The 13,705-nt window shown below is 38.9% G+C and overlaps 1 non-coding gene across 1 annotated transcript; it reads left to right on the forward strand.

Annotated features, from left to right (window-relative positions):
• The first annotated feature begins 11,184 nt into the window (after positions 1–11,184).
• LOC137957419 (small nucleolar RNA R71) lies at positions 11,185–11,291 on the forward strand. Its single transcript, XR_011113386.1, has one exon. It is a non-coding gene; the product is annotated as a small nucleolar RNA R71 (small nucleolar RNA).
• Positions 11,292–13,705: the final 2,414 nt, after the last annotated feature.

The following is a 13,705-nucleotide window of genomic DNA, read 5'->3' on the forward strand; positions in this document are numbered from 1 at the left end:
ATCAGTTAGAAGTCCCTTTCCTATAAAATTCAACCAAGCTTATTATTCGGGGTTGTACTAGTGGAATTTCCCAAACATTGATAACAAAACCTTGGAGTTCATTTTTAGTGCGTGAAATAATTTTCAAATTTTTTTTGCATACAAGAACTCTAAAATTTTCATTTTGTTAGGCCTTATTGGAGAGTGAAAACTCAAGTTTGGATCTAAAAACAAATTTGAACATCCAAAATGGAAATGCACAAATGCTAAGAGTGAACGTTCCAAAAAGTATCTGTGACTAAAAAGGATAGGCAAAAAGTGGGTTGTTTGGCTCTGGTAATTATCCAACCACTCGAGATTTTGATTTTTTCTACTCCTTGAAATTTTTGGATCATTTGGTGCACTTGCATCCTCAACATGTTTCTGGCATGCATATCCACCACACTTAAAGCATGTTAGGATAAGTTAGAAGTCCCTTTCCTATAAAATTCCACCAAGCTTATTATTGGGGGTTGTACTAGTGGAATTTTCCAAACATGGATAACAAAACCATGGAGTTCATTTTTAGAGCGTGAAATAATTTTCTAATTTTTTTCACATAGATGAACTCTAAAATTTTCATTTTATTATGCCTTACATCTTTTTTCTTTACGAGAAAAATGGGAGAGTGAAAACTCAAGTTTGAATCTGAAAACAAATTTGACCATGCAAAATGGAGATGCACAAATGCAGAGAGAGATAGTTCCAAAAAGTATCTGTGATTTTTAAAGATAGGCAAAAAGTGGGTTGTTTGGCTCTGGTAAATATCCAACCACTTGAGAATTTCATTTTTTCTACTCCTTGAAATTTTTGGATCATTAGGTCCACTGTCATCCTCAACATGTTTCTAGTATGCATATCCACCACACTTAAAGCATGTTAGGATCAGTTAGAAGTCCCATTCCTATAAAATTCCACCAAGCTTATTACTAGGGTTGTACTAGTGGAATTTCCCAAACATGGATAACAAAACCTTGGAGTTCATTTTTAGTGCGTGAAATAATTTTCAATTTTTTTTTCGCATACATGAACTCTAAAATTTTCATTTGGTTATGCCTTACATCTTTTTTGTTTAGAAGAAAAATGGGAGAGTGAAAACTCAAGTTTGGATCTGAAAACAAATTTTAACATCAAAAAACGAAATGCACAAATTCTTAGAGAGATAGTTGCAAAAAGTAACTGTGAGTTTTAAGGATAGGCAAAAAGTGGGTTGTTTGGCTCCTGTAAATATCCAACCACTCGAGAATTTGATTTTTTTGACTCCTTGAAATTTTTGGATAATTTGATCCACTTGCATCCTCAACATCTTTCTGGCATGCATATCCATCACACTTAAAGCATGTTTGGATCAGTAAGAAGTCCCTTTCCTATAAAATTCCACGAAGCTTATTATTGGGGATATTACTAGTGGAATTTTCCAAACATGGATAACAAAACCATGGAGTTCATTTTTAGATCGTAAAATAATTTTCAAATTTTTTTGGCGTACATGAACTCTAAAATTTTCATTTTGTTAAGCCTTACATCTTTTTTGTTTACGAGAAAAGTGGGAGACTAAAAACACAAGTTTGGATCTGAAAACAATTTTGAACCTGCAAAATGGAGATGCACAAATGCTGAGAGAGAAAGTTCCAAAAAGTATCTGTGATTTTTAAAGATAGGCAAAAAGTGGGTTGTTTGGCTCTGGTAAATATCCAACCACTTGAGAATTTGATTTGTTCTACTCCTTGAAATTTTTGGATAATTAGGTCCACTGGCCTCCTCAACATGTTTCTGGCATGCATATCCACCACACGTAAAGCATGTTAAGATCAGTTAGAAGTTGTACTAGTGGAATTTCCCAAACATGGATAACAAAACCTTGGAGTTCATTTTTAGTGCGTGAAATAATTTTCAAATTTTTTTCGCATACATAAACTCTAAAATTTTCATTTTGTTATGCCTTACATCTTTTTTTTTTACGAGAAAAATGGGAGAGTGAAAACTCAAGTTTGGATCTGAAAAAAAATTTGAACATGCAAAAAGGAGATGCAAATATGCTTGAGAGAGATAGTTCCAAAAAGTATCTGTGATTTGCAAGGATAGGCAAAAAGTGGGTTGTTTGGCTTTGGTAAATATCCAACCACTTGAGAATTTGATTTTTTCTTCTCCTTGAAATTTTTGGATCATTAGGTTCACTGGCATCCTCAACATGTTTCTGGCATGCATATCCACCACACATAAAGCATGTTAGGATCAGTTAGAAATCCCTTTCCTATAAAATTCCACCAAGCTTATTATTAGGGGTTTTACAAGTGGAATTTCCCAAACATGGATAACGAAACCTTGGAGTTCATTTTTAGTGCGTGAAATAATTTTCAAATTTTTTTCGCATACATAAACTCTAAAATTTTCTTTTTGGTATGCCTTACATCTTTTTTGTTTACGAGAAAAATGGGAGAGTGAAAACTCAAGTTTGGATCTGAAAACAAATTTGAACATCCAAAATGGAGATGCACAAATTCTGAGAGAGATAGTTCCAAAAAGTATCTGTGTTTTTTGAGGATAGGCAAAAAGTGGGTTGTTTGGCTCTAATAAATATCCAACCATTTGAGAATTTGATTTTTTCTACTCTTTGAAATTTTTGGATCATTAGGTCCATTTGCATCCTCAACTTGTTTCTGGCATGGAATCCACCACACTTAAAGCATGTCAGGATCAGTTAGAAGTCCCTTTCCTTTAAAATTCCACCAAGCTTATTATTAGGGATTGTACTAGTGGAATTTCCCAAACATGGATAACGAAACCTTGGAGTTCATTTTTAGTGCGTGAAATAATTTTTAATTTTTTTTCGCAAACATGAACTCTAAAATTTTCACTTTGTTATGCCTTACATCTTTTTTGTCTAAGAGAAAAATGGGAGAGTGAAAACTCAAGTTTGGATCTGAAAACAAATTTGAACATCCAAAATGGAGATGCACAAATGCTGAGAGAGATAGTTCCAAAACGTATCTATGATTTTTAAAGATGGGCAAAAAGTGGGTTGTTTGGCTCTGGTAAATATCCAACCACTTGAGAATTTGATTTTTTCTACTCCTTGAAATTTTTGGATCATTAGGTCCACTTGCATCCTCAACAACTTTCTCGCATGCATATCCTAACATGCATATCTAGCATGTTAGGATCAGTTAGAAGTCCCTTTCCTATAAAATTCCACCAAGGTTATTATTGGGAGTATTACTAGTGGAATTTTCCAAACATGGATAACAAAACCGTGGAGTTCACTTTTAGAGCGTGAAATAATTTTCAAATTTTTTTCGCATACATGAACTCTAAAATTTTCATTTTGTTATTGATGTAGAATTTAGTTACATCGGCTTTAATACCTTGCAAGCGTACGAATCGTTCATGTAATTTAGCGGTAAGCGAAGGTAATATCCACAGGGAGGATTGAATTTTGTGTATTCTTCAGTCAACTAGCCTAACCAAATATGATGAATTAATCTGAACTAAACACTAATTATATCCTAAATTATCAAACAATAATCTAATTAACTACTTGCACAGCAAGAAACGTCAACTCTGGACTTTATCGTGATTTGTGCCTCTCTCGAGCGCCACATAATCACGAATCCGATTTCTCAATCCTTGCATCTAGCCCCTCTCGGCGCCTAGAGTTAAAGACAGAAATCGGATTAAAATACCAAAATCCAACCTCAATTATAATCTAATTAGCTAATTTAATCAAATATCAAGAAAACAAATCTTAAATAAACCTTAATTATCAAATCAGATTCAATTAACATTCAAAACCTAAGTTCAAACTATATGAAAAATTAAATTCAATAATGATGAATTACTCCCCTTCTTCCTCCTCTCGCTCCGGCAGCAACTCGTTCTCACGGGTGCTGCAATTCCCAGAGATTAATGGCTTCGGGTAGCAAGAGTGAGTGGCCGGAGGTAGAGACGACGCCGGCGATGATGGTTAGAAGCCGACGGACGGAGGTAACGTCTGGCGAAGAACGAAACAGAGCTGACGTTCTCCAACCGGCTCTATTGAGTCTCGGTTGGAGTCGGAATAGCTCCGGGACTGGTCGGAAATACGTAACCGACGCCGGAGGATGTTCGGAAAGAAGAAGTGGCACCGGAGAAACCGTCTCGGATCCCCTCCCGGCCTGGCGAGCAAAAAATAGCACTGTCGAAATCACCTCGGTTGCTGGACGGCGGTGGACTATGGTGGACGGCGGTGGCGCGGTGAAAGGTATTGGCCCGGCGAACAGCGATGGGGAACTCCTCTCGGATCCTCCCCTATTTCGGTCGACGGTCCTCCTCAATTTTTCGATACTCTATTTCTCCTTCTCTTCATGCTGCCTTTTTCCTCCCGTTCGATGCTTCCCTCCTTTAAATATGATTTTCCTTACTTTAAAACGATTTGCCCTAGAAATTACCTCCATTTCACTAAGGGAATTTTGGTAAGTATCTTCTTCTCCACCCAAATTCTCCTGAAATTCCATAATTGAATCTATAAAAATCATTTCAGGAAGAAATAAGACTAAAAAAATAATGAAATATAATTCAGGAGAGAAATATGCAATAGCGACAGTGATTAATGCCAAATTCAATAAATGCTCATTTCATTTGAAAACCGATAAGTAACCACCTATAACACAATTATAAAGGTTATTCTACTATAATTAACCTAGTTCTCATGTCAGAATATGACATCAATCACACCCCCAAACCTAAATCTTTGCTAGTCCCTAGCAAAACAACTATCGAACCAAAATTAAGCCTAGGAAAACAAAATGCCACTTTCGTAGGGAGCACGATTGCATTTAGCGCATGCAACAAGCCGTTAAACCCCTACTCTGCAGTAGTGGACGAGTTATGTCTCGTGAGGGTTTGCATGGAATTTACCCACAAAATTCATCTAAATCAATAATATAAAAAGGAAAACTGAAGAAAATTTACTCCTTATTAGCATATGACTAACACTTAGTATCGTAAAATATCTGAAATTCATATAAGATCTTGCGAAATATTAAAACCTGTGTAAAATATAGCCTATTATCAATCCAAATACACTCATTGTTACTCCACTTGAACCAATGTGACCCATAAGCTATTACTTCAACAGAACAAAGAGGCAACAAATAACAATAAAATCCTGGTCACATCACAATTAAGAGAAAATAGTAGAGTAAGCTTGTTGTCTGACAATCTCATAGAAGAAATATACCAATTTCAATCTTGACTTGCAACTTCTTTCAAATTAAAATTCATCTTCAAAGTTAATAAACTCATTGCTTCCAGATTGAAAACCATTTTACGCTATTACCAGCGCACTTTTGCTATTACCAGTGTAATTTTTGTTTCACTGAATACTTTTGCTATTACCACCATTTTGTATTCGTCTTCATTGCACATGCACTTATTTTTAAGTAACCGACTGTTCTGGTGCATGTCCCTGGGTTTGCCCAGGCTGTTTCTAAAGTTATCTGTCTTTTGCAAGCAAGAGCATTTCCCTTCGCATTCATACATTACAACAAGGAATTTCACTGAGGTATAAAAAAGATTGAGTTCAAACAGGCATACAGGACTATTCAGACTAACATAGATCAACACTAGATTTACATGTTCTCTTTTCAACTAAGTTCCAAGTCTAATGCAATAGTAAGTTATCCCCCTGAATTCTCATGAATCACAACAAATGATATCAGATTTCTAATAGGCATATTCTACACAAATTTACGAAATATTTTGAAACACATTTGAACAACTTATTTTAACTCTACTAATGTTAACCACATACAAAGAGAAGTAATTTGAAAACCGGTAATAGAAATCAAAAGAAAATTATTGCTAAGACATAAAAGAGTCATTCCCCCCCCCCCCCCCCCGCCCCAAACCTAAACCTGGCATTGTCCTCAATGGGGAAAAGTTAAAACACTATAACGACTACAAAAAACAAAAGAATAATAAAGACCCCCAGGAATGATACATAGTCTCCCTCGAAGAAGGTTTACTCATATCAGCCATACCCGTAGGTAATCATCCGTAGATGAAACCGCTATCCCACATCACACTTTGAAGAAATCTCCGTGTGACTGGCCACTGAAGGCAGCAGGAATCACGCGCTGAACACAAGTCCTTAAGTCACTCACCATAAGGTTTTCAGTCAATACTTCAAGATCGAGCTGGTCAATCCTAGAACGGTTATTTGAGTACAGACCTCTCAAACTAGGGACCAAAAGTCTGGTCATCGACTATTGGAACCATTTATGCTCTCAGCTGGCAAGAGAGTATGAATAAACCAAAAAAAAATAAAAAAAATAAAAAAGAATAAAACCGTAATGTACAAAGGGATAGAAATGTGGGGATTGCCCACAATGTGCTAAGTTTATAGTCGTAAGCAAGACTCTGACGCATTCAAGATGAAATGATAGGTTCCTCCAAGAAAATCACCATCACTTCCTCCGGTGTGGGGATATTCTCAAGATACGGTTTGAGCCTCTGACCGTTAACTTTGAAGCTCGACCAATCTCTGTGATTGCGGATCTCAATAGCGCCATGAGTAAACACCTGTGTAACTTCAAATGGACCAGACCACCGGATCTTAGCTTCCCTGGAAACAAATGCAATCGTGAGTTATAAAGTAAAACATTCCGCCCAACAGTAAAAGACTTGCGAAAAATAGATTTATCATGTAAAAGCTTTGTTCGCTCCTTACACAGTTTGGCATTCTCATAAGCATCATGACGTATCTCCTCCAACTCATTCAATTGCAACTTTCTCTCCTCACCCACTTGAGTTAAATCAAAATTTAAAGCCTTAATGGCCTAATAAGCTCTATGCTCAAGCTCAACAGGTAGATGACATGCTTTGCCAAACACTAGACGAAATGGAGACATCCCAATAGGAGTCTTATAAGCGGTTCGATAGGCCCATAAAGCATCGTCCAATCGAGTGGACCAATCTTTCCTATCAAAGCGAACTGACTTCTCCAAAATCCGTTTGATCTCCCTATTAGAGATTTCCACTTGACCACAAGTTTGCGGGTGGTACGGAGTGGACACCCGATGAGTGATGGAATATTTCTTCAATAAGGTCTCAAATGCTCTGTTACAAAAATGAGATCCCCCATCACTGATGATCGCTCTCGGGGTACCAAATCGATTAAAGATATTTTCTTTTAAAAACTTTACCACCACTTTGTGATCGTTTGTCTTACATGATATAGCTTCAATCCATTTGGAGACATATTCAACAGCAACAAGGATGTATTGATAGCCGAATGAGACAGGAAAGGGACCCATGAAGTCAATACCCCACACATCAAACAATTCAACAATAAGAATGGGGTTAAGAGGCATCATGTTCTTCCTAGACAAACAACCAGTTCGTTGGCATTTATCACACACCTGACAAAACTCATGGGCATCTCTAAATAATGAAGGCCAATAGAAACCACATTGCAAGACTTTAGCCGCTGTCTTTCTAGCACCAAAATGTCCACCACATGCGTGGGAATGACAAAATTCAAGAATGTTGGCAAAGTCTTGCTCATGTACACAACGCCTAATGACTTGGTCAGAACACACCTTGAACAAATAAGGGTCATCCCAAAAAAAATGTTTGACTTGGGAAATTTTTTTTAACTTATCTTGTTTACTCCAATAATCAGGAATCTTATGAGTTACAAGATAGTTGACTATGTCAGCAAACCAAGGCAACTGGGATACTTGGAGAAGTTGTTCATCAGGGAAGGAATCATTTAAAAGAAGGAATCCTTCCTGAGGTACTACACAGATCCTAGATAGATGATCAACAACAACATTCTCACAACCCTTCTTATCTTGAATCTCAAGGTCAAATTCTTGCAATTGCAAGATCCATCTAATCAAGCGAGGTTTAGTGTCCTTGATGGATAATAAGTACTTCAAAGCAGAATGATCAGTGAACATTATAACCTTTGACCCTAACAGATATGATCTGAATTTGTTCAAGGCAAACACAACAGCTAGCAACTCCTTCTCAGTGGTAGTGTAATTCAATTGAGCATCATGAAGAGTTCGGCTAGCATATTGAATGACACAGGGCATTTTATCCGTCTTTTGCCCCAAAACAGCCCCCAATGCATAGTCAGAGGCATCACACATCAACTCAAAAGGCAAAGACCAAATAGGGGGTTGGACAATGGGTGCAGTGGACAAACATTTCTTCAGTGTTTCAAAAGCATGAATATAGGCATCATCAAAGGCGAAAGCAACATCTTGAGCAAGTAAATTCGTCAAAGGACGAGAAATTTTGCTAAAGTCTTTAATGAAACGCCTATAGAACCCAGCATGGCCAAGGAAAGAATGCACCCCCTTCACAGAAGTAGGTCGTGGCAGATTGGCAATTAGGTCAACCTTGGCTTTGTCCACTTCTACACCCCGCTCAGACACTACATGTCCTAAAATAATTCCTTCTTTCACCATGAAGTGGCATTTTTCCCAATTCAAGACTAAATTGGACTTAATGCAACGGGACAATACGAGGGAAAGATTGTGCAGACATGTATCAAAACTAGAGCCAAACACAGAAAAGTCATCCATAAAGACCTCTAAAAATTCACCAATCATTTCAGAAAAGATACTCATCATGCACCGTTGGAAAGTGGCTGGCACATTGCATAAACCAAAAGGCATGCGTCTGTAAGCATAGGTGCCAAACGGACACGTGAATGTAGTCTTTTCCTTGTCTTCTCGAGCAATGAGAATTTGATTGTAGCCGGAGTATCCATCTAAGAAGCAATAAAAATTGTGGCCGGCCAATCGCTCTAGTACCTGATCAATGAAAGGTAGTGGGAAGTGATCCTTCCTAGTGGCGGAATTAAGTTTTCTATAGTCAATGCAGACATGCCACTTGGTGGTAGTTCTTGTGGGAATCAATTCACCACTCTCATTTTTCATTATCGTTAGCCCCCCTTTCTTAGGGACAACTTGAATTGGACTCACCCAGGTGCTATCGTAAATAGGGTAAATGATTCCTGTCACAAGCAACCTGATGACTTCTTCTCTAACAACCTCCAGCATATGGGGATTTAACCTTAGTTGCATCTCACATGAGGCTTTAGTCCCCTCCTCCAAATGAATACGATGCATGCATATGGAGGGGCTAATCCCTTTTAAGGCATCAAGAGTCCACCCCAATGCCTCTCTGTGTGCTTGTAAAACTTCAATCAATTGTTCCTCCTGCTCAGTACTCAAATAAGAGGAAATAATGACTGGTAATGAGTTCATGGGTCCCAAGAACGCATACTTCAATGTGGGAGGAAGTGGCTTAAGGTCTAGCTTGGAAGTTTCAAGAAGTGTGTCCAAGTCAAGAGGAAGATCCTGTGGATGGTTAGTTGTGATAACCTCATAAGCTTCCTCCAACAGAGGTACAGAATTGAGTAAAGAATTAACCTCTCGAAAATATGTTTCCTCATCAAAATAGTCCATGTCTAAAGATGTTATGCAAGACTCAAAAGATTCAAGAGTGGATTCGTTATCAAGCATAACAGTTTCTATATTAAATGCAGGACTCAGATCATCAGACTCAAGTGGGTGGTGCCCAGCATTAAATACATTCAATGAGACCTTAAAATTTCCAAAAGACAACCCCAACTCACCACTTTTACAATGAATGATAGCATTAGATGTGGTGAAGAAGGGACGTCCTAGGATGACAGGAATTTGGTTGGTCACATCGACTACTGGTTTTGTATCAAGAACAATGAAATCAACCGGGAACAGAAATTTGTCCACTTTTATCAAAACATCTTCAACTATTCCTCGTGGTATCTTGACTGAACGGTCAGCTAGTTGAAGTGTGATGGGAGTAGGCTTCAATTGCCCCAAACCTAATTGCTGGTACACAAAGAAAGGAAGCAAATTCACACTTGCCCCTAAGTCAAGAAGAGTTCTCTGGATGGTATGTTCACCAATGACACATGAAATTGTGGGACATCCAGGATCTTTAACTTTAGGAGGAGTGTTATTCTTCAGAATTGAGCTTACATTCTCAGTAAGAAAGACCTTTTTGTTAACATGTTGTTTTCTCTTCTGTGTACAAAGGTCTTTCAAAAATCGTGCATAGGCAGGCACTTGCCTAATAGCATCAAGAAGTGGAATGTTAATGTGAACCTTACTAAACAGTTCCAATGTTTCATGCATGCTATCTCCTTTCCTAGGTGGGCCCGATAACCTCTGCGGATAAGGAGCTAATGGAACTTGGGTAGGGATCTGCTTGGCTGTTGGTGGAGAACTTGGAGGTTCTTCACTCAATGATGTGTCCCCATTGTCATCCTTTGGCTCCTTAGACTTAGTGGTCCCTACCCCATTGTTCAACTCACGACCACTCCTAAGGGTGGTTATGGCTTTGGCTTGCTCATGGTGGGGTTTGGAACTCAACTCACTCTCATGTGTGCTTTTGGGGTTAGGAATGGTTTGACTCGGGAGTCTATTTTGTGCTTGTTCACTCATGTGGCTGGCCAACTGACTCACTTGCATTTCAAGTTTAGCAATGGAGGACTGTGTATTCTGCATGAATAATTGAAGTGTATCCTCAAGTGAAGGTTTTTGTGGAATCAATGGTTGTTGAGTGAAGTGTGGGCGCGGAGCTTGGGGTTGAGTAAACCCTGGAGGACCCCCAACCTGTGGGCCCTTAGACCATGAGAAATTTGGGTGCCTAGCCCAACCCGGATTATATGTTTCTGAAAAAGGATCGTTCCGGTTCGGTCTATGAAAATTCTGGACTGCATTCAAGTCCTCAATGAGCTCTGGGTAGGATGAACTAGATGGACACATTTGTGTGGGATGAGATGAACTAGAGCATATGGCACAGACAGTAGATGGGTTAGGAGAAGGTGAACTCTTGGACACCATAAGGGCATCAATTTTTCTAGTCAACCCTTCAATCTTGGCCATGAGCATGGGTGTTTCACTAACCTCGTAAAGACCCCCTCTTTTGGCTTCGTGGGATCTCCTATCAACATTAAATGATGAACCCCATTGCTGAGATTGATCACTCAACGTTTCAAAGAAGTCCCACGCCACACTAGCACTCTTACCCATCAAAATCCCACCACTCGTTGCATCTACCATGGATCTAACCTGAGGTGTAAGACCTTGATAAAAGTATTGCACTAAATGCCATTTCTCAAACCCATGATGTGGACACCTACGGATCAAATCCTTCCATTTCTCCCAAGCCTCATAAAAGTGTTCACCCTCCTGCTGCATAAAGTTGGAGATTTCTCTCCTGAGGGCTGTAGTTCTCTGAATGGGAAAGTACTTGGACAAAAATTTCGTGACTAATGTGTCCCATGAAGTAATGCTGCCCACCTCTAAGGAATTAAGCCAAGACTTGGCCTTATCCTTAAGTGAAAATGGAAAAAGTCTTAACCGGATAGAGTCATCTGAGAAATTCTGGAATTTAAAAGTTGCACAAATATCTAAGAATTCCTTGATGTGGTAATATGGGTCCTCCTTCTCCAACCCATAGAATGTAGGGAGGAGTTGGATCACACCCGGTTTCAACTCATAACTGGCGGCAGTAGTGGGTGGCAATATAATGCAAGAAGGTGATGTGAAGTGGGATGGGATAAAATAATCCCTCAGGGCTCTACGGTCACCTGCTGCAGGTAACTGTAATGGTTCACCCTGATTGGCCATGGTAGCTCCTAACTTGATTTCGGGTGTTTTCCTACAAATATGTTCTACCTCTTCAACAAAGGGAGCTAATGGTCCACCTAGGGAGCGGCGCCCGTGCACAAAAACACAAAAAGAAACAAAATGAACTATCAAATTAAGCTAACAAACTCGCTACTAAAAATATGAACTAACTAAAAGAAATAAAAATAATTCCAAAAAAAATAAAAAAAATAAAAAAATAAAAAAAATAAAAAAATCTAACCTAAGACTATGGAGAACAAAGAAATACGCTTAATACGTGCCTCTCCGGCAGCAGCGCCAAAAACTTGATGTAGAATTTAGTTACATCGGCTTTAATACCTCTCAAGCGTACGAATCGTTCATGTAATTTAGTGGTAAGCGAGGGTCATATCCACAGGGAGGATTGAATTTTGTGTATTCTTCAATCAACTAGCCTAACCAAATATGATGAATTAATCTGAAATAAACACTAATTATATCCTAAATTATCAAACAATACTCTAATTAACTACTTGCACAGCAAGAAACGTCAACTCTGGATTTTACCGTGATTTGTGCCTCTCTCGAGCGCCACATAATCACGAATCCGATTTCTCAATCCTTGCATCTAGCCCCTCTCGGGCGCCTAGAGTTAAAGACAGAAATCGGACTAAAATACCAAAATCCAACCTCAATTATAATCTTACCCTAATTAGCTAATTTAATCAAATATCAAGAAAACAAATCTTAAATAAACCTTAATTATCAAATCAGATTCAATTAACATTCAAAACCTAAGTTCAAACTATATGAAAAATTAAATTCAATAATGATGAATTACTCCCCTTCTTCCTCCTCTCGCTCGGGCAGCAACTCGTTCTCACGGGTGCTGCAATTCCCAGAGATTAATGGCTTTGGGTAGCGAGAGTGAGTGGCCGGAGGTAGAGACGACGCCGGCGACGACAGTTAGAAGCCGACGGACGAAGGTAACGTTCGGCGAAGAACGAAACAGAGCTGACGTTCTCCAACCGGCTCTCTCGAGTCTCGGTTGGAGTCGGAATAGCTCCGGGACTGGTCGAAAATACGTAACCGACGCCGGAGGATGTTCGGAAAGAAGAAGTGTTACCGGAGAAGCCCTCTCGGATCCCCTCCCGGCCTGGGGAGCAAAAAATAGCACTGTCGAAATTACCTCGACGGAGACTCTCTCGAGCTCTCCTCGGGGTTGTTCTAGGTTGCTGGATGGCGGTGGACGGTGGTGGACGACGGTGGCATGGTGAAAGGTATTGGCCCGGCGAACGGCGGTGGGGAACTCCTCTCGGATCCTCCCCTGTTTCGATCGACGGTCCTCCTCTGTTTTTTGATACTCTGTTTCTCCTTCTCTTCACGCTGCCTTTTTCCTCCCGTTCGACGCTTCCCTCCTTTAAATATGATTTTCCTTATTTTAAAATGATTTTCCCTAGAAATTACCTCCATTTCACTAAGGGCATTTTGGTAAATATCTTCTTCTCCACCCAAATTCTCCTGAAATTCCATAATTGAATCTATTAAAAGCATTTCAGGAAGAAATAAGACTAAAAAAATAATGAAATATAATTCAGGAGAGAGAAATATGCAATATTGACAGTGATTAATGCCAAATTCAATAAATGCTCATTTCATTTGAAAACCGATAAGTATCCACCTATAACACAATTATAAAGGTTATTCTATTGTAATTAACCTAGTTCTCATGTCAAAATATGGCATCTATCAGTTATGCCTTACGTCCTTTTTGTTTACGAGAAAAATGGGAGCGTGAAAACTCAAGTTTGGATCTGAAAACAAATTTGAACATGCAAAATGGAGATGCAAATATGCTGAGAGAGATAGTTCCAAAAAGTATCAGTGATTTTTAAGGATAGGTAAAAAGTGGGTTGTTTAGCTCTGGTAAATATCCAACCACTTGAGGATTTGATTTTTTCTACTCCTTGAAATTTTTGGATCATTAGGTCCACTGGCATCCTCAACATGTTTCTGGCAAGCATATCCAC

This window comes from Aristolochia californica, unplaced genomic scaffold, assembly GCF_029961685.1.
Source record: "Aristolochia californica isolate CCGP_79_NKW_82.1479 unplaced genomic scaffold, dmAriCali1.0.hap1 SCAF_2, whole genome shotgun sequence".
Taxonomy (NCBI): Eukaryota; Viridiplantae; Streptophyta; class Magnoliopsida; order Piperales; family Aristolochiaceae; genus Aristolochia; species Aristolochia californica.